Below are 25,216 nucleotides of genomic sequence, written 5' to 3' on the forward strand. Positions count from 1 at the left end.
GGCTAATTTAAAATGGTCTATTAATGCATGTTGTGAAAATGATGGGTTTGCATGTCAAATTACCCAAAATTTGAGCTAGTGGTTGGCCATGCTATGGGTGGAAACATGTTGGGAACATGTTGGCCTAGTGAGGTATGTAGGAAAAAAATAAAATAAGGGGCATGGGCATAAAATAATGAAAAGGAGTATGATGAATACAAAAAAAAAATGTGTGTAGTTGTTTCCCCCCCCATTGCCGTGAGCTAAAGAAAAGAAAGGAGAAAATTTTTGTTCATCCTTTCTCATCTTCATTTAGCCGAAACTAGAAAGAAAAAAACAAAGAAAAAAATGCTCATCCTTTGGTTCATCCTTGGCCAAAAATTTTAAGGAGGAAGGAAGAAGAAAGGTTGAAGAGGTTCGGCCATGCATGTGGCTAGGCTAAGGTATGTTTGATGATGTTCCATGAGATGCATGCATGTTTTAGTTGTTAGCTTGAGTTCTACCTAGCCCATGGTCTAAATCTTGCTATGTGATGGAAATGACACTCGGCCATGGATGCATCATTCTTGGTTGATGTTTGATGTTGTGGTGATGAGGCATGAGGATGAGTTAAGATTCGGCCTAGGTGGAGTTTGTGTTAATGCCATTGCATGCTAAATATGAAGCTTGTTAATGATGCATGTGATGGTGGCTTGATGATTCTTGAACCTCCTTTTTAGCATTTTTGAGTGAGCACATATGTGCATTGGTTGCTAAATGGAGAAGAATCGGCTAGCAAGTTGTGTGCTAAGGCCGAATATAACTTTTGCATGTTAATGAGCAATGCATGTGTTAAATTGATGGAAAGGGAGAGGATGCTTTACTAGTGTGTATATGTGTGTATTAGCCAAGTTTTGAACTTGAAACAAAAGGGTGTTTAGTCAATACAAGTGACCATACTTGTAGAATGTATTAAGTGTTGAAATCAGCCCCAAAATAGACATGCATATTCGGCCAAGGGGAAAAAATTAGCTAAAATGTTGAGTTTGATTCATGATTCCGTACATATGTGACTTTAATGTCTAATGTATAAATATGGGCTAAGTGCCTTGTGTTCCTCTTTTCGATGCTCAAATGATTAAATCAATTTATTTGTTTAATTAAGCTCAAGAGCAAAGGGGAACTAAATCCGATAAAGGGAAGGAAAAGTGGTCGAATAGCTATCGGAATCGTTCGACAACACCCGAGGTAAGTTCTTGAGTAAAAGAGCTTAAATTATGATGTGATTAGATCATGTTTTGAGCAAATTAAAATCATGCTCTTTGTGTGGCTATTGAGCCGAATTTGCAAGAATGATAAATGTCTTGTGTTTGAGTTTTGCTAACGAAAATGAAATACGAATGGGCCATGATTTATTGTTAAATGTGCATGGTTATTTGAATGCTGTCCGGGCTAAGTCCCGAAGGCTTGTGCTAAGTGACAATATCCAGACTAAGATCCGAAGGCATTTGTGCGAGTTACTAAATCCGGGTTAAGGCCCGAAGGCATTTGTGCGAGTTACTAAATCCGGGTTAAGTCCCGAAGGCATTTGTGCGAGTTACTAAATCCGGGTTAAGTCCCGAAGGCATTTGTGCGAATTACTATAATCGGGCTATGTCCCGAAGGCATTTGAACGAGGAGCTATATCCGGTTAAATTCCGAAGGTACGTGATTTGGGAATGAATGAACTTGCTGTAAAATTCCAGTTAATACTCTCGAAACATCCCAACATTGAGGTATGTTTCGTATGTGCTTGAATTTAGTTGAGCCCTTACAAATAAGTATTCGCTCAGTGGATAAACGAGCTACCGACCTTTGGCTGAGTTGATCTTTTGTGTATGTACATAAGGGTTGATAATGTGAAGCAAGTACGATATCGTAAATTTGTGCATATGAAATTATCCGTTTAGCTATATGAATGCTATACTTTTGTTGTGCTGGAATTCCTTGCTCAAAACTTACTAAGCATAAATTGCTTACTCCGTTTCATTGCTCCTCTGTTTTATAGATTTGGTTCTCCAGCTATCGGACTCGGGATCTTGAGGTCAAAGTCGCCCACACTATCAAAGCCCCCTTTTGGTACAATTATGGTTGAACTTCGAAATGGCATGTATAGGACTACCCGTTTGTTGTGGGTCGAGGACCCTTTGGACATGTATAAATTTTGGATAGCCATGCGAAAATGACTTATATGTGTTTGAGTATATTGTTATAATCATTTGGTGTGGATATGCTTGACAAGGATTGGCCATGGGGATGGTTAATCACTTTCATAAATTGTGCTATTTATGCAAAAAGGGCTAGTTGAGTCATGGAAACCATGAAATAGGTAAAGTCTACCTTAAAGGCAGATGCTGACAGCAGCAGTGATGTAGATTTGGAAAATCACTGAAAATAGTAGGAAGGGAATTAAATAGTGAATAAATTATGTAAACAAACCTTGGTGAATCTACTTTCATAGGAAAGTAACGAAACAATCATACGGATAGTATGTTAAGAGATATTCAGGTTCTCGTGAGACAGAGCCAGAACGGTTTCTGGATTTCCTGTTCCAACTTTGGAAATTCATTACAAATTAACCAGAGATAATTAGGAGTCATACCATATATGGCTAGATTCATCTCTGAGTCTAGTTTCTATAGAAACAAACGGCATCAGTATTGGAGCCCTGTACAAGGAGATATCCAAGTCGTAATGCGCAAAGGTCAGGGTAGTCGATCCCTGTAACATGGGAGACTTTGACTAATAAACGGTACTAATTGGCCCGACAAAAAATTCTAGAAAAAATATGTAGATGGGCATATGAGTCTAGTTTCAGGGAAAAACCACGAAACTGATTTTCGAGTTGTGAAACTCAAGATATGATTTTTTTAAAGCGACTAGTACGCAGATTGGTAGTGTTTGAGAAATATTTTTATAAGGGGTTTAAAGTCTGTTAACACCTCGTGTTCGACTCCAGTGTCGGTCTCGGGTTCGGGGTGTTACATTTGATTGGTATCAGAGCTACGGTTTAGTCGATTCTAGGACTACCGTAATGCGTTGGGTCTAGCTATACATGCCATTTTATGTGATTACTTGATAGTGTGGTGATTTCTGACAATTGTAAATGTGTTTATTTATAGTAATGGATCCCGATCCCGACCGAGAGGTAGCTGATGATCTTGAGAGTGTAGCGCCTGCTCCCGCACAAGGGACAGCGCCGGCGGACTCTCAACCTAATGCTAGTAACCCGAATGAGGAAGCTAGACAAGCTTTCTATAGCGTGATGAATGATTGGTTCAACCAATACATTCGAACTAATACGGCTGTTCCACAACCTCCATTCCCGACTAATACCACCCCCGTACCTACAATACCTCCGGTAACTGACCAAATAAGGTCAAATAAGCCCCCAGTTGACAGAATCCGAAAACATGGGGCTACTGAATTTAAGGCTACGGATAGCGACGATGCCGAGCAAGCTGAATTTTGGTTGGACAACACTATCCGGGTACTCGATGAGCTATCTTGTACACCTGCTGAATGCCTAAAGTGTACTATCTCCTTGCTACGCGATTCTGCCTACTATTGGTGGAGTACTCTGACTTCTGTTGTGCCCCGAGAGCAAGTAACTTGGGAGTTTTTCCAAACTGAGTTTCGGAAAAAGTATATCAGTCAGAGATTTGTTGATCAAAAACGGAAGGAATTTCTTGAGCTTAAGCAAGGTTCCATGTCAGTTACTGATTACGAGCGAAAATTTGTTAGACTTAGTAGATACGCTCGGGAATGTGTTTCGTCCGAGGCTATCATGTGTAAACGCTTCGAGGATGGGCTGAATGAAGATATAAAAATGTTCGTTGGCGTTCTTGAAATACGAGAGTTCGTAGTATTGGACGAGCGAGCTTGTAAAGCCGAAGAGCTTAGAAAAGAAAAACAAAAAGTTGATGAGGGAACTGGAGAGTTTCGTAAAAGATCTTCGGGAAAGTCTCTTCAACAGGCATCGAAGAAATTTCGAGATGATGTGGGCTGGTCGAGAGGCACTTCGGGCCTTTTTAGACGAGATCGTGATCGACCCCCTGTGGGTACACGAGGCACTTCGGTCGCCAGTGTTGGGAATGAACGTCGAGACAGAACGAAATGTCGATATTGTAGTAAATGGCATTCGGGGAGTTGTAGATTCCCTGACCGCTCCTGTTACAAGTGCGGATCAGTTGACCACTTCATTAAAGATTGCCCGAGGTTGTCTGAACAGAATGTAAATCAGAGTGGGAAACCGGGTGCTACCACTGCTCGAGGTAGACCATCTGGAAATACGGGCAATGCTAGTGGCGGCCAGAGAGGATCTAGAGATGCTACGACCAGATCCGAGGCTCGTGCGTCTGCTAGAGCTTATGCTATACGTGCCCGCGAGGATGCTTCTTCGCCTGATGTTATTACCGGTACTTTTACTCTCTTTGATACTAATGTAATTGCTTTGATTGACCCCGGTTCTACTCATTCTTACATATGTGAAACCTTAGCATCCAGTAAGACTTTACCTATTGAGTCTACTGAGTTCGTAATTCGGGTGTCAAATCCCTTGGGTCGTTACGTGCTTGTCGACAAAGTGTGTAAGAAATGTCCCCTAGAAATTCGAGGTTCCTGTTTTCCGGCGGACTTGATGCTTTTTCCGTTTGATGAATTTGATGTTATTCTTGGTTTGGATTGGTTGACCGCGCATGATGCGGTTGTGAATTGCAAAAGCAAGACTATTGATTTGAGGTGCGCAAATAACGAAGTAATCCGAGTTGAGTCTACGGACTTGGAGGGGATGCCAGCTGTAATATCAGCAATGTTGGCCCAGAAATATGTAAGAAAAGGGTGCGAAGCATACCTTGCGTATGTACTGGATGACAAAGAATTAGACAAGAAACCCGAATCTGTGCCGGTGGTTTGTGAATACCCGGATGTTTTTCCTGAAGAATTACCGGGTTTACCACCTGTTCGGGAGGTAGAGTTTGGTATTGAGCTTGTACCTGGGACTACGCCGATTTCGATAGCTCCATATCGTATGGCACCAACTGAGTTAAAAGAGTTGAAAGCTCAGTTGCAAGAATTGACGGATAGAGGTTTTGCTCGACCAAGTTTCTCACCTTGGGGTGCACCAGTATTGTTCGTGAAAAAAGAAGGACAGAACCATGAGGTTGTGCATTGACTATCGTCAACTGAATAAAGTGACGATAAAGAACAAATATCCGTTACCGCGTATCGATGAATTGTTCGACCAACTGAAGGAGCCTCAGTGTTCTCAAAAATAGATTTGAGATCGGGCTATTATCAGTTGCGAATTCGAGATTCGGACATACCCAAAACTGCCTTCAGAACGAGATATGGTCACTACGAGTTCTTAGTGATGCCGTTTGGGCTCACTAATGCCCCTGTGGTATTTATGGATTTGATGAATCGGATCTTCAGACCATATTTGGATCGGTTCATAGTTGTGTTCATTGATGACATCTTGGTCTATTCAAGAGATGAGACCGAACATGCTGAGCATCTGAGGCTAGTGTTGCAAATTTTGCGGGATAAGCAGTTATATGCTAAGTTCAGTAAGTGTGAGTTCTGGTTAAGAGAGGTTAGCTTCTTGGGTCATGTGGTATCCGCATCGGGTATTCGAGCTGACCCGAGCAAAATTTCAGCCATACTTAACTGGAAGCCTCCAAGAAATATTACCGAAGTTCGGAGCTTCCTGGGACTCGCCGGTTATTACCGACGATTTGTCAAAGGTTTCTCGATGATAGCCACACCAATGACGAAGCTACTTCAAAAGGATGTTAAGTTCGAATGGACGGAGAAATGTCAGAAAAGTTTTGATCAACTGAAAACTCATTTGACTGAAGCTCCAATTTTAGTGCAACCCGAATCAGGCAAAGAGTTTGTCATTTATCGTGACGCATCCCTACTTGGGTTGGGTTGCGTATTGATGCAAGAAGGTCGAGTTGTGGCCTATGCGTCGAGACAATTAAAGCCACATGAGAAAATTATCCGACCCATGATCTTGAACTAGCTGCCATCGTATTTACTTTAAAAATATGGCGACATTACTTATTTGGTGAAAAGTGCCATGTATTTTCGGATCACAAAAGTCTCAAATATTTGATGACTCAAAGAGACTTAAATCTGCGACAAAGACGTTGGCTTGAGTTGTTGAAAGATTTCGAGCTTGTCATTGATTACCACCCGGGAAAGGCTAATGTGGTTGCGGACGCCTTAAGCCGGAAGTCATTGTTTGCTTTACGAGCGATGAATGTGCACTTGTCTGTTCTACCCGACAATGTGTTAATAGCTGAATTAAAAGCCAAACCATTATTGATTCATCAAATTCGTGAAGCCCAGAAAGTTGATGATGAATTGGTTGCAAAACGGGCTGAGTGTGCTCCGAACAAGGAATCAGAGTTTCAAATTGATGATGATGATTGTTTGAGGTTCAGAAGTCGTTTGTGTGTTCCAAGGAATTCGGAACTCATTTCGATGATTCTGAACGAAGCCCATTGTAGCCGAATGTCAATTCACCCGGGGAGTACGAAAATGTACAACGATTTGAAACGTTGGTTTTGGTGGCATGGTATGAAACGAGACATCTCCGACTTTGTTTCGAGATGTTTAATATGTCAACAAGTGAAAGCGGAACATCAAGTGCCTTCAGGATTACTTCAGCCGATCATGATACCCGAGTGGAAATGGGATCGAGTCACAATGGACTTTGTGTCCGGACTGCCATTGTCAATAAGTAAGAAGGATGCGATTTGGGTTGTTGTCGATAGACTGACTAAGTCGGCTCACTTTATCCCCGTGTGTATGGATTTTTCATTGGATAGACTAGTTGAATTGTACGTTTCTCAGATTGTGAGATTACACGGGGTACCTATTTCTATCGTGTCGGATAGAGATTCGAGATTCACCTCGCGATTTTGGAGGAAATTGCAAGAAGCTTTGGGTACCAAGCTGCATTTTAGCACTGCTTTTCATCCCCAAACCGATGGTCAATCTGAGCGGATAATTCAGATACTTGAGGATATGTTGAGATGTTGCATCCTCGAGTTCAGTGGTTCATGGGAACGGTATTTACCTTTGATTGAATTCGCTTACAATAATAGTTTTCAATCAAGTATTAAGATGGCACCTTACGAGGCTTTGTACGGTCGTAAATGCCGTACACCATTGTTTTGGACCGAACTCGGTGAAAGTAAAATTTTCGGAGTTGATTTGATTAAGGATGCCGAACAGAAAGTAAAGGTAATCCGTGAAAGTCTGAAAGCAGCCACAGATTGTCAAAAATCGTATGCGGATTTGAAACGAAAGGACATTGAATATCAGGTGGGAGATAAAGTGTTCCTTAAAGTTTCGCCTTGGAAAAAGGTACTCAGGTTTGGCCGTAAGGGCAAGTTGAGCCCGAGATTCATTGGGCCGTACGAAATCTCCGAACGAGTTGGTCCGGTTGCGTATAGATTGATTTTGCCCCCTGAGCTTGAAAAGATTCACGACGTCTTTCATGTTTCGATGCTTCGACGCTATCGATTTGATCCATCGCACATAATTAGCCCATCAGAGGTTGAAATTCAAGCCGATATGAGTTATGAAGAAGAGCCGATGCGTATCCTAGCTCGTGAAGTGAAGGAGTTGCGAAACAAAAGGGTTCCGTTAGTGAAGGTGTTATGGCTCAAACACGGGATCGAGGAAGCTACTTGGGAAACCGAGAGCTCGATGAAAGAACGATACCCAAACCTATTTACCGGTAAGATTTTCGGGGACGAAAATTTCTTAAGTGGGGGAGAGTTGTGACAGCCCAAAATTGACCCTAGTCGGGAAGTGGTTTCGGGACCACAAAACCGAGTCATAAAAATAATTGATTTCCATATTCTATGCTTATTATGTGTGTACATGAGTATGTGGAAGTTTCACTCTCCAATTTTGCCAATTGCATGAGAAATTATTAAATAGGGATTGATATGAGACATGGTGAAAATATGATAGGCTAATTTAAAATGGTCTATTAATGCATGTTGTGAAAATGATGGGTTTGCATGTCAAATTACCCAAATTTGAGCTAGTGGTTGGCCATGCTATGGGTGGAAACATGTTGGGAACATGTTGGCCTAGTGAGGTATGTAGGAAAAAATAAAATAAGGGGAATGGGCATAAAATAATGAAAAGGAGTATGATGAATACAAAAAAAAATGTGTGTAGTTGTTTCCCCCCCATTGCCGTGAGCTAAAGAAAAGAAAGGAGAAAATTTTTGTTCATCCTTTCTCATCTTCATTTAGCCGAAACTAGAAAGAAAAAAACAAAGAAAAAAAATGCTCATCCTTTGGTTCATCCTTGGCCAAAAATTTTAAGGAGGAAGGAAGAAGAAAGGTTGAAGAGGTTCGGCCATGCATGTAGCTAGGCTAAGGTATGTTTGATGATGTTCCATGAGATGCATGCATGTTTTAGTTGTTAGCTTCAGTTCTACCTAGCCCATGGTCTAAATCTTGCTATGTGATGGAAATGACACTCGGCCATGGATGCATCATTCTTGGTTGATGTTTGATGTTGTGGTGATGAGGCATGAGGATGAGTTAAGATTCGGCCTAGGTGGAGTTTGTGTTAATGCCATTGCATGCTAAATATGAAGCTTGTTAATGATGCATGTGATGGTGGCTTGATGATTCTTGAACCTCCTTTTTAGCATTTTTGAGTGAGCACATATGTGCATTGGTTGCTAAATGGAGAAGAATCGGCTAGCAAGTTGTGTGCTAAGGCCGAATATAACTTTTGCATGTTAATGAGCAATGCATGTGTTAAATTGATGGAAAGGGAGAGGATGCTTTACTAGTGTGTATATGTGTGTATTAGCCAAGTTTTGAACTTGAAACAAAAGGGTGTTTAGTCAATACAAGTGACCATACTTGTAGAATGTATTAAGTGTTGAAATCAGCCCCAAAATAGACATGCATATTCGGCCAAGGGGAAAAAATTAGCTAAAATGTTGAGTTTGATTCATGATTCCGTACATATGTGACTTTAATGTCTAATGTATAAATATGGGCTAAGTGCCTTGTGTTCCTCTTTTCGATGCTCAAATGATTAAATCAATTTATTTGTTTAATTAAGCTCAAGAGCAAAGGGGAACTAAATCCGATAAAGGGAAGGAAAAAGTGGTCGAATAGCTATCGGAATCGTTCGACAACACCCGAGGTAAGTTCTTGAGTAAAAGAGCTTAAATTATGATGTGATTAGATCATGTTTTGAGCAAATTAAAATCATGCTCTTTGTGTGGCTATTGAGCCGAATTTGCAAGAATGATAAATGTCTTGTGTTTGAGTTTTGCTAACGAAAATGAAATACGAATGGGCCATGATTTATTGTTAAATGTGCATGGTTATTTGAATGCTGTCCGGGCTAAGTCCCGAAGGCTTGTGCTAAGTGACAATATCCGGACTAAGATCTGAAGGCATTTGTGCGAGTTACTAAATCCGGGTTAAGGCCCGAAGGCATTTGTGCGAGTTACTAAATCCGGGTTAAGTCCCGAAGGCATTTGTGCGAGTTACTAAATCCGGGTTAAGTCCCGAAGGCATTTGTGCGAATTACTATAACCGGGCTATGTCCCGAAGGCATTTGAACGAGGAGCTATATCCGGTTAAATTCCGAAGGTACGTGATTTGGGAATGAATGAACTTGCTGTAAAATTCCAGTTAATACTCTCGAAACATCCCAACATTGAGGTATGTTTCGTATGTGCTTGAATTTAGTTGAGCCCTTACAAATAAGTATTCGTTCAGTGGATAAACGAGCTACCGGCCTTTGGCTGAGTTGATCTTTTGTGTATGTACATAAGGGTTGATAATGTGAAGCAAGTACGATATCGTAAATTTGTGCATATGAAATTATCCGTTTAGCTATATGAATGCTATACTTTTGTTGTGCTGGAATTCCTTGCTCAAAACTTACTAAGCATAAATTGCTTACTCCGTTTCATTGCTCCTCTGTTTTATAGATTTGGTTCTCCAGCTATCGGACTCGGGATCTTGAGGTCAAAGTCGCCCACACTATCAAAGCCCCCTTTTGGTACAATTATGGTTGAACTTCGAAATGGCATGTATAGGACTACCCGTTTGTTGTGGGTCGTGGACCCTTTGGACATGTATAAATTTTGGATAGCCATGCAAAAATGGCTTATATGTGTTTGAGTATATTGTTATAATCATTTGGTGTGGATATGCTTGACAAGGATTGGCCATGGGGATGGTTAATCACTTTCATAAATTGTGCTATTTATGCAAAAAGGGCTAGTTGAGTCATGGAAACCATGAAATAGGTAAAGTCTACCTTAAAGGCAGATGCTGACAGCAGCAGTGATGTAGATTTGGAAAATCACTAAAAATAGTAGGAAGGGAATTAAATAGTGAATAAATTATGTAAACAAACCTTGATGAATCTACTTTCATAGGAAAGTAACGAAACAATCATACGGATAGTATGTTAAGAGATATTTAGGTTCTCGTGAGACAGGGCCAGAACGGTTTCTGGATTTCTTGTTCTGACTTTGGAAATTCATTACAAATTAACCAGAGATAATTAGGAGTCATACCATATATGGATAGATTCCTCTCTGAGTCTAGTTTCTATAGAAACAAACGGCATCAGTATTGGATCCCTGTACAAGGAGATATCCAAGTCGTAATGCGCAAAGGTCAGGGTAGTCGATCCCTGTAACATGGGAGACTTTGACTAATAAACTGTACTAATTGGCCTGACAAAAAATTCTAGAAAAAAATATGTAGATGGGCATATGAGTCTAGTTTCAGGGAAAAATCACGAAACTGATTTTCGAGTTGTGAAACTCAAGATATGATTTTTTAAAGCGACTAGTACACAGATTGGCAGTGTCTGAGAAATATTTTTATAAGGGGTTTAAAGTCTGTTAACACCTCGTGTTCGACTCCGGTGTCGGTCTCGGGTTCGGGGTGTTACAAAATATGTGTTTGTGGATTAAATTGAATGAATCAATGAATAAATGAGTTAATTTTGGATGTATATAGATCAAAAATGAAAGAATCAAATTTAGATCGGGGGAAATCGAAAGTTGTCAAGTAGTCGATCCGATCCGTTCAGTGTATATTGGGGTAAGTTCATATGCAAATAAATGTCTTTGAATTGAATTATATATGTTTCATTATCATTGAATTGATATGAATGTCGAACGAGTAAATACGAGCAAGAATCGACGAAGTTACGATATCTGAAAGTCCCGTACGAACCTTAGGAATAGTATAGGATACAAATGTCATGACATTAGGTTATCGAGATGTGATTACATGTAGGACCATGTCTGGAACACCGGCGTTTTATTGTGAATACGTGTAAGACCATGTCTGGGACATTGGCATCATTATATGATTTCGTGTAAGACCCTGTCTGGGGCCGTGGCATTGATATGTGATAACATGTAAGACCATTTCTGAGATATGGCATTGTACAAGCTTCATGTGATTTCCGAGTATCCTTAATGATTTCGAATGGTTCGACGGGCAAAATTCAAGTCAAGAAAGAATGCGTGAATGAGTTAAATGAATCAGGTACGTATAAGATTCGTACAAGTATTGAAAGGGAAATATTTGATGAATTCAATTATGATAATGAATATGTGTACAAAGAGAAAGGTTTGTGTATTTATATATGCGTACTCATACTTTGCCTATTGATGGAAATGATGTTGATTCATGTGGTAATTTATTTGTGTATGGCTTATTAAGCTTTTAAAGCTTACTTTGTGTGTTCTTTCCATGTTTTTATAGATTATCGAAGCTATCTCGGGCTCGGGGATCGTCAGGAAACGTCATCACACTATCGATCAACTTGTTGGTATTTTTGGATACTTTGTAAATATGGTATATGGCATGTATAGGCTAGTGAGTTGATGATATGTTTTGAAATATGATTTAGCCATGAGATTTGGCTTGCTTTTGATGTAAATTGTTGGTGTGCATTTGGCCATTTAAGTTGGCTTAATTTATGAGTTTGGTAAGTATTATATGAAAAACTTATGGCCTTGAGTTTTGGCATATTTTGTATGGTTGTTGTGATGGATATAAGTTTTCTCAATTAGCTAATTGGCAATTGGTGTATTATTGTTTAGAAAATGGGATGTTGTGGATTAGCTTATTGATGATAAAATGGTGTTGTTGATGAAGTTGAATTTGACTTATGTTATGAGTTAATATGTGATATGTGAATATTAGTTAAAGTATCAATTTGATTTGGCATGTTTTTGGTTGTGGAATTGAGTAGTGAAAAGGATGATGTATAAATGACATGAAATGTGTATGAAATAGCATGTTTTGGTTGCCTATGAATGTATTGAAATGGTACCATTTTGGTTGCTAGGTGTGCATGAGAAAAGGGTGGGTGCTAGGAGAGACAATGCCAGGAATGCACCAAAAATGCTGCAAATGAGGATACTATGCATACAGTGTGTGTTTTTGGGAGAATTGACATTTAGTAGGACTACGCTATAAGAGATTGCCTTTTGTACACCATGAATAATAATGAATTGTAACAAGTTTCAAGCAATATGTATATTTTTAAATTAATTAAATTAGCTTTTTCCTTTATATGGAGTTTTAAATAAAATAAGTAGAGAAATGTTTTAAGTAAAGGAAATTATAGTTACTAAATTTTGTTAAGTGTTTAACATGGTAACACCCAAGATCCAAACCCAGTGAATCAGGTCGGGTTGAGGGTATTATATACAGCTCAGAAGAAATTCATAGTAGTCAGTGTAGATTATTCCAATAAATGCATAGAAGCTGAAGCTCTAGGAACAATCATAGAGAGACAAGTGAAGTCTTTTCTTTACAAATCCATTGTTTATAGATTTGGCATCCCACGCCTAATTATAATAGATAATGGAACTTAATTTCAAGGAAAATTCAAAAAATTATGTAAATATTATAGATTGCTCTCGCTCAAATTTTTGTAAAGACTGCCCAAACAAATGGTCAAGTAGAAGCAATGAATAAAAAGATTCTAACATATTTAAAAGAAAAGGTTGATGAGGCCAAAGGTGCTTGGTTAGAAGAGTTGCTAGGGGTTATTTGGGCCATGTAAACCTTAACACACACAACAACTAGAGAGACTACATTTTCACTTGTATATGAAGCAGAAATGGTAATCCCTACTGAGATAGGTATGCGATCACATAGAACAATTCATTTTGACGAGGAAGGCCATTCGAATCAAATTAGATCTTATCGATGAAGCTAGAGAGACAACATAGATTAGGAATGCTGGACGAGCCCAATAAGTTGCTCAATACTATAATTCCAAATTCAAGAACAAGAAGTTTCAAGTAGGTGATCTTGTGCATGGAATTTAAAGCTTACAGAATGGTGGAAAAGCTAGATATGGAGTTTACAGAATAGCAAAGATAGAGGGTCCTACGCTACCATGTACATGGAATGTGCTCCACTTAAAGAAATCTTATGTTTGAGCAATCTATCCTTTTTTCAATAAAGATACATTATTTGCAAATGTTGTTTATTTTATCTATCATGAACAATTTTATTTGAGTTAGCTAATTTAAGATCACAACTCTGAACAACTTGTTGATTTAAGATCACAACTGATATTATTAAGGTTAACTGATTTAAGATCGCAACCTAAGTTCACTCAATTTAAAATCATGAACAATTTTATTTAAGTTAGCTAACTTAAGATCGTAACTCGAATAACTTGCTTATTTAAGATCGCAACTAATATTATTAAGGTTAGTTGATTTAGGATCGCAACCTAAGTTCATTCGATTTAAGATCATGAACAATTTTGTTTGAGTTAGCTAATTTAATATCGCAACTCCGAACAACTCGCTGATTTAAGATCACAACTGATATTATTAAGGTTAGCTGATTTAAGATCGCAACCTAAGTTCTTTTGATTTAAGACCAAGAACAATTTTATTCGAGTTAGCTGATTTAATATCGTAACTCTAAATAACTCACTAATTTAAGATCACAATCGATATTATTAAGGTTAGTTGATTTAAGATCCCAACCTAAGTTCATTCAATTTAAGATCATGAACAAATTTATTCGAGTTAGCTGATTTAAAATTGCAACTCCAAACAACTCACTGATTTAAGGTCACAACCAATATTATTAAGTTTAGTTGGTTTAATATCGCAACCTAAGTTCATTCGATTTAAGATCAAGAATACTTTTATTTGAGTTAGCTGATTTAAGATTGCAATTTTGAAGAACTTTTGATTTAAGATCGCAGTTAATATTATTAAGGTTAGATGATTCAAGATCGCAACCAAAGTTCACTTGATTTAAGATCATGAATAATCTCACTTGTTTTAGTTGATTTTGCAATCTTGTCTCCTTAGCTCATTTATCCTAACAACTCGATTATGTAGTTTGCTTAAATAAATTTGCAGTCAAACACAACACTATTTCAATACAAACAAACATAGTTTTTTCATTACACATTCAAAAGAAACTAATACAATAAAAATAAGGAAATTAAGAAATAGCATTGGTATTTTAGGGATCGACGAGTACTTCATCTTCTTCTTCGTTTTCTCCTTTATTTCCTTGACCTTCACATTTAGCTGGCGGAGCCACACTATTCTTAGTAGGATCTTTAGCGAATTAAAGTTTGCTAGGAAACTTGCATTTTCCTAGAAATTCTTCCTAAGCTATTTCAAAAGGGAAGTGAACATAGAAATCCAAATGAGCACTAGTGAGATTACTAAAAGCATTAAAATTTACCCTGCAAGTATCAAAGGGACCGCCAACCACTTCAGTGTGCAATAAGAAGTTAAACATTAAATCAAGTATGTGGTCTTGGAAGCTTTGCATATTTTCCCTTTTTTACTTCTTCAAAGCTTCTTCATGGATCTTCACCAAATTAGCCATATCTACTTTCTGTTGTTCATCCATAATTTTTATGGTTGCTTCCAAAACACCTTTATCGGCTCGCTCACCTGTGATCTCCTCATGTAACTTTTCAACATCTTTTTCAGCAAGGGTGACCCATTTTTAGTGGCCCATGGTAGACTAATAAACCTTTTTAGTCTCTCTCCTTTTCATTCCTACTTTACCAATACCCTCAGCGAGCTCTACACTGGCCATGCCAGCTTTAGCTAAGACCACTTGGAGAGAAAGATAAGCTTTCATAAGGAAGGTTTACTTGTGAAAATGGACGATCTAGATGGACATATATGCTCTTTTGCTTCTTCAGACATAAAAAATTTCCTTTGTCTGCTCAAATTTTGCATGCTGAGATACTCACGCCATGAAAATAATGTTCCTATCTCACCACCAGAAGTAATAAACTTCATAAAACCACCAAAAGGGCCATAGTCAACAATTACTCCAAATGTATCATCAGTTGTTAGTCTTAGTGGTGGTTGAGTGTCACACCCCAAAATTGGGCCTAGAAGTTTTGAGGGTAAATTGAGAATTTTGGCTCAGAATGGGTTCTGAAAATTTTGAATTGTGGTAACCCGAATTTTTTTCCGACTATAGCTTTAATAGCCTGATTTTGGGCCTAGTTAAAACAGTGGTTTTTAGATCATAAATCCAAAGTTATAGAAATCATTTAATTTTTATTTGGTGTTATATCATGATTATTTCAATGCAAGAAAAATTTGGTGAAGTAATTTTAATGTTTGTGAGCTTAATTGCAAAAAAAGACTAAATGACATAAAGGTAAAAAGTTGTGATTTGCTAGCAAATAGAGTTAAATGGCCATGTATTATAAAGTAGGGGTATTTAAAGTGCAAATAGACCCTAGGATGGTGCTTGGCCAGCCATGAGACAAGGAAATTAAAATAGTCAAATGTTAGGTGAAGTTTAGTGACTTATTTGGCCAAAAAGAAAATAAAATAAAAGAAAGATGATATCATCCCTTTTTCAGGCCAAAAAGAAAATAAAATAAAAGAAAGATGATATCATCCCTTTTTCATCTTCTTCTCCACCAAAAAACACCAGCAAAATTGAGGTTTGAAAGCTTTAAAATTTCAGCAACTTGTAACCCTCACAAGCAAGTGATTTTGATGGTCTTTCTTGATGATTTTTTTAATTTTAGGATCCTTGTAGCATGAGCTTTCAAATGAGGGGTCTGTTTTGCAAAATGGTAAAAAGTCTAAGGTTTTACCATGAGAGTGTTCATGTTGTTTTCTAAAATTTTATGGAAGAAAATGAATCATGGTTGTGAAATAAATAACTTTTGTGAAGTAGTTTTCATGGGAACCCTAACTAAGGACCATTTTGCGTAAGTTGTAAAATAGGTAATAAATGTGTGAGATAATGAGAATTGTGGGCTGCTCCTAGTATAAAAAAGTATTCGGCTAGGCTTGATTAATGAGAAAATGTGATAAAAATTGATTTTCGGGTCTAGGGACAAAACGATCATTTTGCCCAATTATAAATTGTTGAGTACCTAGATCGATAAAATGATTAAATTTATGGATTCTTATTATTTTAGATCAAGAAATACAAAATCCGAACCTAGACCGAGGGAAGACCAAGCAAGTAGATTAAATCGTCTAGTCGCCTACATTTTGTAATCCGAGGTAAGTTGTATGTTAATAATGCAACTATATTGCTATGATGTATGATTGAATTAATATTGCATAAATTGTTATGATTGTGAATATGGGAATGCATGTTAAGAAATTAATGTAGTAAATATTTTCGGTTGAACATTTGGAATAGACTTGGATATTCAAATCATGGCATTGGGTGGTTTGTGAGCCTGTATAAGACATGTTTGGGACATGCATCGGCCACATCATAAGTGCCAGTGTAAGACATGTCTGGGACATGCATCGGCATTGAGACAAGAGCTAGTATAAGACTTGTCTGGGACATGCATCATCTCGGGATATACAAGCTAGTGTAAGACCTATTTGGGACATGGCGTCAGCTTGTTGTTTGTTAGTGTAAGACCTGTCTGAGACATGGCATCGACACCGATAGATGAGATCACTGTAAGACCTGTCTGGGACATGGAATCGGCCTCGATATATGAAAGTCAATGTAAGTCCTGTCTGGGACACGACATCGACTTTAATGTGTTAGCTAGTGTAAGACCATGTCTGGGACATGGCATTGGCATTTTATCCCGTGTTCGGGGCTATTGAGTATCTGGTAGTATTCCAAATAGTTCAACGAAAGATTTATGATTTACATTGAAATGAGAAAATTTATGACCATGTGGTGAGTGGTACAGGTACCTACTTGAAATGTATGAGATATGGGCTCAATATATGCAATATGAATTGTATTGGATGGTGATGAGTAAGTCGTGCTTATTCCTATTTATGGTATTCATGAACAAGCTAGGAAAGGTTATGAGCATGTTGTTCTATGATAATTAGTTGATGTTTATTTTCATGCAACTTACTAAGCTTTATGCTTACCCGTTTTCCTTTCCATTTTCTTATAGTGCCATTAAAGTAGCCCATGGATCATCGCATATGTCGGAGAAGCTAGTCACATTATCATTTGAAGCACTTGGTGTAGTTAATTCTTTTATTTTGATTATGGCATGTATAGGATCTTGACTTTTGAGTTTTGTGTCATTGTTAATTGGCCAAATGTGTTGGCTTAATTTAATACTTGACTCATTTTGTATAAGGCCATGAAAAATGGCCGATATTGAAAGTTATTATATGAATGCAAGAAAACCTTTTGTGAATTTGAAATCATTGGTGTGGTTGAATAAATGAAATGTATATAGATCTTAGTTACGGTTGCTTGGTTGAGAAATCATGTTATGTTAGATTTTGGTATGGGGAATGGTGTTAGATTGTGTTTTAGGATGGTGAAGGGCTTGGTAGATAGCCTTATATCGTCCACACAGGTAGACACACGGGCGTGTGTCTAGGCCGTGTGTGACACACGGTTAGCCCCATGGACGTGTTGTTCGGCCGTGTATCCTCTGCACCTCAAATTTACAAGTCAGTATGAATGGTAGTAAACACACGGCCAGAGACACGACTGTGTGTCTCAGTCGTGTGGAGAACACAGCCTCTGGCCACGGGCGTGTGCCTTAGCTTTATGCCCCAAAATTGTTGCTGATGTCAGAAACTAAATGTCAAGGTTTTTAGACACGGGCTAGAACACGAGTGTGTCATGGCCGTGTGAGGGACACAGGCCATGGACACGGGCGTGTGTCAGGGCATGTGGAAAACCCTGTAGGTTCGAATTTGGAATTTAATTCGCATGGGCTCGGGGCACGGGCATTTTCCCTTGTGCTTAGGCCGTGTGAACCACACGAGCCTTCAGCACGACCATGTCATAATGGCTACACCGGCGTGTTTCCCTTCCACACGGGTGTGTGCCCTGCTTCAAGTGGCATTTTTCAAAGTTTTCAAAGATGGTAGGATTAATCCCGAGTTATTTCCAAAACGTGATTTGCGCCTCATAGGCCCATATTAAGAACTTTTAGATTAAAAGAGAAAAGTTTTAAGTTTAACCTAGTTTTCATAACTCAAAAATGATTGTATGCATGCGGTTAAGTTAGGTAACGCCTCGTGCCTAGTCCCAGCCTCAGACTCGGGCAAGGGGTGTTACAATAGCTTTTTGAAATTTAAGTCAATTTTTGAAAATATGGTTGAAAAGATCTGTAATTTTAAAATAAGGTCTGTTTTGTAAAATGGCTAAAATGAGAAGTACAATTAAGGTAAATATCCCAAAGTTTTAACAATACCCTATTTTCCCCTTCATATTCACAAAACCCACGTTACTTCTTCCCATTTCTTTTTGTTGTTGCCGTCCATTGTCTTCTTAAATCCCACTCATTCAATTTTGATTCCCAACCTTCATTCCTTTGATTTCTTTCATCCTCATAGTATTAAATCTTTTTAGAATTCCATAAAAAAACCATCGATTTCTTTATTTATTAACTTTTGTATTTTTTGGATTTTTGATCAAACGCTTGATTTTTCACCAACTAAGGTAATTTTTATTTTTCATATTGGTTTTTAATAATATCTAGTCTTTTAAATTAAGTTTTTGTCCATTGAATCGAAATATTTGAATAAAAGCCAAAAATTGGATCGTTAATAGTGAAATTCAGGATTTTGCATAAAAGTGAGGTTTCAAAGTGTTTTTCCATTAGTTTTGATGTGATTAGAAGGTTTCTAAATATTCCATAAAGTTTTGTTAAATAATTTCAACATTTTAATGAATTTTCGTGAAAATTACCATTGTATGTCAAAATTTTGGATCCATGAATCTGTGACGGTTGGGAATTGTTCTTAGATGTATAATTAGATGATTGGAATCGATTATAGGCAATGAGAATGAGTAAAGATTAAGATATTTGAGTTTTAGGTTTGTTAGTTGAAATTTTAGTTTCATGAGGAATATAGCTTAGGCTTGTATTTTTGGTTGATTTTGGTGAGTCTTTGGCTGAATGTTAATTGTGTGATTTAGTTTGGTTAAGCTTTGGATTAGTTAGGACCCTTTCCAAGTAAGGAAAAAAGTAAGGAAAAACTAGTTTAACTTTCGGTAATTAGGTGAAAGCGTGAATGGTGAGTGTTTGGAATTGCTGCTAGTAGACACGATTCATAGTGTTAATTGAGAGCTTAGGAATAGCCTAGCCTAAGTTCTGAGTGTAAGCTTTCTATCCCCCTTGATTTATTTTGGAAAAATGTGTGATTATGTGAATAATTTTGGATTGAGTATTATGATGCGAATTGTGACATGAGATGTTTGTAATGACTATTGTGAATTGTGTTGTGTTGTAGGCATGATACACATGCCAAATGATAGTGATAATGATTTGCTAATAATTGAAATATGCAGGGAAAATGAGCGGAATTTCAGAAAGTACATATGTGTTGAATTGTGGAATGTGATAATATTATGAAAGGTAATATGTGAGAATACTTGTATGTGATATATGGTGTACTGATTTTAATGCACACATATGTGGTCGGATATGTGATGGCTTAATGAAGATTGTTGTGACGCTTAAAGTGAAATTAAATGTGAATTTAATAAGCATGCATTGTGTACAAGTTTATGATGTAAATTGACGAATATGAACAAAGATGATTTGTATTAAATCAATAATTAAAATTGTGGATATTTTGACCTTGTGATCTATAGAAATCGTTGGATATAATGGGCATGCCATAGAATTGTGAGTACTCACCCTTGTGTTTTGTAATTTTAGCATTGAGGCCCCGAGACAGTTTAGAGAGATAAGGGAATGTGAGCTAAGCTCCATTCACCGAGATATGTTAGTGTGTTGGAAAGTGTTAGCTAAATTCTACGCTTTTGGGATATGTTTGACTCTACGAGTCATTTGGTCTTTGGAGATTTGTTTATCTGATGTGTGGTGATAAAGCCCACTTTTATGTTTCATAGCCTCAAGTGCCAAATTATCGTTTAAATGTGATCTTATTTATTGTGATAATATGATGTTAGTATGTTCTCATAGTAAATTGCATATGTAATTATGGTTTGGGTCATTTTCATTTAACTTTTGAATGCATCTGAATATATCAGGTAGACTTGTGAGTTATTAAAGCATGTATACGTTGTTATTCTTGATGAATTATTGCAAAATGAATTAATTGAATATGATAAGTGTAGTCATGCGTGAGAGTATATGCTAGTTTTATGATTTAATGAAGCGTGAATATGTTATTGTGACTTGTTTATAATTTGGTCGTGAATGTTTTATAGCATGCTCTTGTTTAACCTTTGATATTGTATATATATTGTGGTTGTTTCGACATTCACTAAGCTTGATTAAGCTCACCCACTCCTTTTAAATCCTTTGTAGATTGTTAGCGTTGCGGTGTGAGCGGTACGGGGATACCAAGGAAGTGATCGAAGTTAGGCTTTAGTTTTTGTATAGGTGATATTATTATTCTTTGACCTATGGGAATAAGGCAATGTGGTCGACTTTTAGCTGATTGATGCCATGATGTTTTGGATGTTTACATGACCTTACTGTTCTTAGGATTTATGGATATCAAGCTTGGTATGTTGGTTGCTTGTTTGAACATATTTACGATGTTTTAGACTGCCATTATAGTTGTTTTGATGAATGTTGATAAAGTAATAGATACATATTGATTTGATACAAGTTTGAATGGACTAAATGCTTTAATATATTGTGTTTTTGTTGTCTGAAGCAAAGGTATCAATATTCGTGTTTTAATATCTATAGCTCCTTGAAATTTTGAATGTCCAGGAAGTCAGTAACTAGTTTGGTATCAATACTATATCATGAGTATCGATACTTAGGGTAATAAAATTGATACTTTTTGAGACGTACCAATATTTTCTTGGGTTTTGATTTTAGACAAGAAACAAAATGCTAATTTGGTACTGATTTTCTGGGTAGTATTAATACCATCTAGGAGAATTACCAATTCCTATGTGATTTCTTCAGAACTTTTGCTTAATGGTTTAAAAACATGTTTAATTCTTGTTATAAGTTCATCTCATGTTTGTTTAGCACACTCATATGATGATTAGGATATACTTGACCTAAAATTATAATAAATGCTAGAATAAATGTTGTTCGCTTGCTGATGGGACAATTTATAATGTATGTGATATGTGACAGTAGTGTAGTGTCCTATTACTCAGGCTCGACGATCAGGCCGGATATAGGTTGTTACATTGACGGTCAATAAGAGAGTTCAAAGGAGATGGAATTGTGGCAGGAGCTGTAGTAATAGGGGCTGCATCACCAAATGTTCCAACATGATATTTCCTTTCTTTTGATGAAACTCACTTATTGGACTACTTTCATCTTTGCTACTTAGTACAATGTTAGCAGTTCCCACAGTAGTCTTTTGTTTCTTTCTACTACTCGTACTCCCTTCCCTAAAAACAGTACTAGAGAGACTGCCTCAGATATTCTACATAAAAGATTGCACATCCATGTATTCATTGATCTTTTTGGATTAGTTGATGGATTCTTCTGAACTATCTTCAACACCACGAACTATGCCTGTATCACCAACAAGTGTAATATCAGCACCAATAGTTAGCATAAGGGGGTTCACACCACTTTCTACATTCCCTGAAGATTTGAAAGACCATGGACGAGGCTTTAATCTAAAAAAGCTATAAAAGTAATTTCTAGGTTCCTATTTTCTCTCCAACAATATAAGCCCCAACTTATTAGTAGCTCTATGTGGTTAGGTGAACGGTGTGGGTAGTAATCCAATGGTGTTCGCGCCATTATCAACATCAACTTGCCTCTATCCGTTGGGACTTAGATTTAAAAGGCAGTGTTGAAGCACGTTACTAACAGTTAGCACTTCCTCGAAATCTAGTACACGACCCTTGAGAAGTCTATATTACTGTCCCGAACCTACTTTTGTCATATTCTCTCGCTTCTTTAGAAACATACCCTTACTGGTATTGACCACTCAGTTGGAAAGTCAAAGCCACTATTAAGCTTGTACTTAACTTGTATGTACTTGAAGTGGTTTAGGCGAAGGTTTGAAGACCAGATCGTAATGATTGATTCCACATCTTCACGAGGAGAGAAATAAAATAAACCTATTAAACCTCTTTAATTGCGAGCCTTCAATTGATACAAATTCTGAAAAATAGTGACTGATGGCACTTCCTCTTGCTGACTGCATTTGATGAAGTATGCCATTGCGACCTACCATGAAAAACCAAATAATTGCCCCAGAGCTATCCTGTATTCATGGAAAAGCTGGCAGAAGAAGGGGTGGAGTGGTAAGTGGAAACCTACCTCTATTACGTGCAGTTGAAGTAAAAAATACCGTCTCTAATGTCGCTCAACAGATTTAATCCTTCAATGATTGAGAAGTCGTAAGAGAAGTTCAGTGTTTGAATTCCCCGAGCAGCCAAAATGAGATTCATTTCTTCCACCTTCATGGTGCAAACATAGGCCTTAGCCTCCACCGGCGTACTCACTTCACAGTATTGCGAAGGGATGTTTTGAATAACACGACCACTTTCTCTAGTCCTAGCCATGGTGTTCTAATAAAACAAGAAAAAATAGAAGGAATGATGAAAATTTTAGGGAAATTACCTCTGAAACTGTTCTTCTCAATAATGGTTTCTTCTCCAAAATCTCGAATTCAAACAGTGTAATTTTAGGGCTCAGGTAACTTCCTTGTAAAAGGGTTTTTTACACTTTAATGATTCAAGAATAATGGCACAATCAACTACGTATAACTGTACCCTTTCTTGACATGTAGCAAATTGTACGTTGCAAGTTAAGGTATAAAATGTATTAGTAAGCTTCTCCTTATGTTACCTCTGGTCTCTTAGAACCAGGTTCCAAGAAGAGTCACTTTATAATTCTTCTTCAAACTAGGTGGAGGACAAATTGTTATTGTACTCACTATTATCGACACGTAACTCAATTGGGTCCGGGTCGGGTTCTACACGGTTTGCACTTTAAGTTCCCATGACACTATGAGTTCGCGTGTAAGGCAATCGCACCTTTTTGTGGGACAGCATAGTGAGGGTTCGTACTGTCACAGCCCATTTTTCAATGAAATCAGAACAGTAGTTTCGGGACAACAAATTCGATTCGAAAATAAGGTTTATTTTTATTTCATTATACGGTCTATATTATAATAGGCATCATGTGAAAATTTTGACACCAAAATTTTATTGATTAAGTGCTTAATTATGAGGACTAAATTGGAAAAAATGCAAAATTTGAATTCTAGTAGCTATAACGATCAAATATTTATGGAATTCAAACCTTAAGGTCCTTATATCGTAATTAGACCATTAAGAAAAGTATGTAGATTTTTCTTGGTGACTAATCCATGAAAATATAGAAAAAGCGCAAGGACTAAATTAGAAATAGCAAAATACCTAATTAATTAAAAGATGAAAAGAAAATATATCATCTTATTTTCATCATCTTCAACCTAAAACACATGGAAAACCTAGGTGAGAGAAAATAAACTTTCAAGGCCTAATTGGGTAAGTTTTCGTGTACCGTTTTTAGTAATTTTGGTATTTTTAAAATCAGGATAGCTTAATCTCTCTATTTGAGGGATTAATTTGAAAAGTTATCAAGGTATGAAAAATGGTTCATGGATGCATATGTTGGAAATTAGAAATTTATAGTAGAAAATGAAAGATTATTGATAGATAAATAACTTTTACAAAGCGATTTTTGATGAAAACATGATCTAGGGACTAAAATGAAAAGTTGTAAAATTTGATGAAAAGTTATAAAATTTTATGAATACATGTGCTGTAAAATTTTTAATGGGGCTTTGGTTAGGCTTGGAATAGGGAGTAATTTGTACAAGTTTCATTTTTCAGGCCCAAGGACAAAAGCGAAATTTATGGAAAAGTTAGGGGCACAATGGTAATTTTTCCTAGGACGTAAATTGAGTCCATTTAAATATGAATTTTATGAAATTGATGGTTAAATTCATTTATATAGATCCAAACAACATTAATTCGAGGTTAGGTCGAGGAAAAGAAAAGGTTTTGGATTAGTAGACGTTTTACGCGAACAAGTGTCGAGGTAAGTTTGTGTAACTTAATCGAGTATGTAATTATTTTAATTGAATGTTGTGTTTTTATGTAATGTGATTTATGTTAATGTGCTTTACTTGTATGTTATGATGGAAAATTGATACATGTTTGAAAGGTTAATAAAGGGTTAAGTCTCGATTGAATGTGAATTCCGATGATTATATGCAGTTTCCTGAAACTAATAAGGTCTTGCATTTGTTGCGGATGGGATTTAACTCAGATGAGTAATCCTATTGACCTTGTTATAGAAAGGATTTTGCCTAGATGGGTAATCTCGATATAATACCTCTCAAGCATACGTTATGATTAAGGTTTAGCCTGGACTGGTAATCCTAATCGAGCTCCTCTGAGCATACCTTATATAAAGGATTTAGCCTAGACTGGTAATCCTTTTATATGATATGTGGTTCAAGAGAGTGTTTCTTAGTTAAGTTCCCTAAGGGGTACCCTTAAATAAGAAATTGATGGATTATTGAATCGTACACTTTGAGTGTATTACTTAAGCATCCATCGGAATTCAATGATTCAACGAGCATAAAACTCTTGACATGGTATGAAAATCTTGAGATGATATGGTAATGACTTGAAATAATATTGCTTGATGAGCTCATCTATGTTACTTGATTGATATGAAGGTTTTGGTGACTAACATGTTTGATTGAATGTATGTGATTAGGCAATTTAGCCAAATG

The sequence above is a fragment of the Gossypium hirsutum genome, chromosome A05 (assembly GCF_007990345.1).
Source record: "Gossypium hirsutum isolate 1008001.06 chromosome A05, Gossypium_hirsutum_v2.1, whole genome shotgun sequence".
NCBI lineage: Eukaryota > Viridiplantae > Streptophyta > Magnoliopsida > Malvales > Malvaceae > Gossypium > Gossypium hirsutum.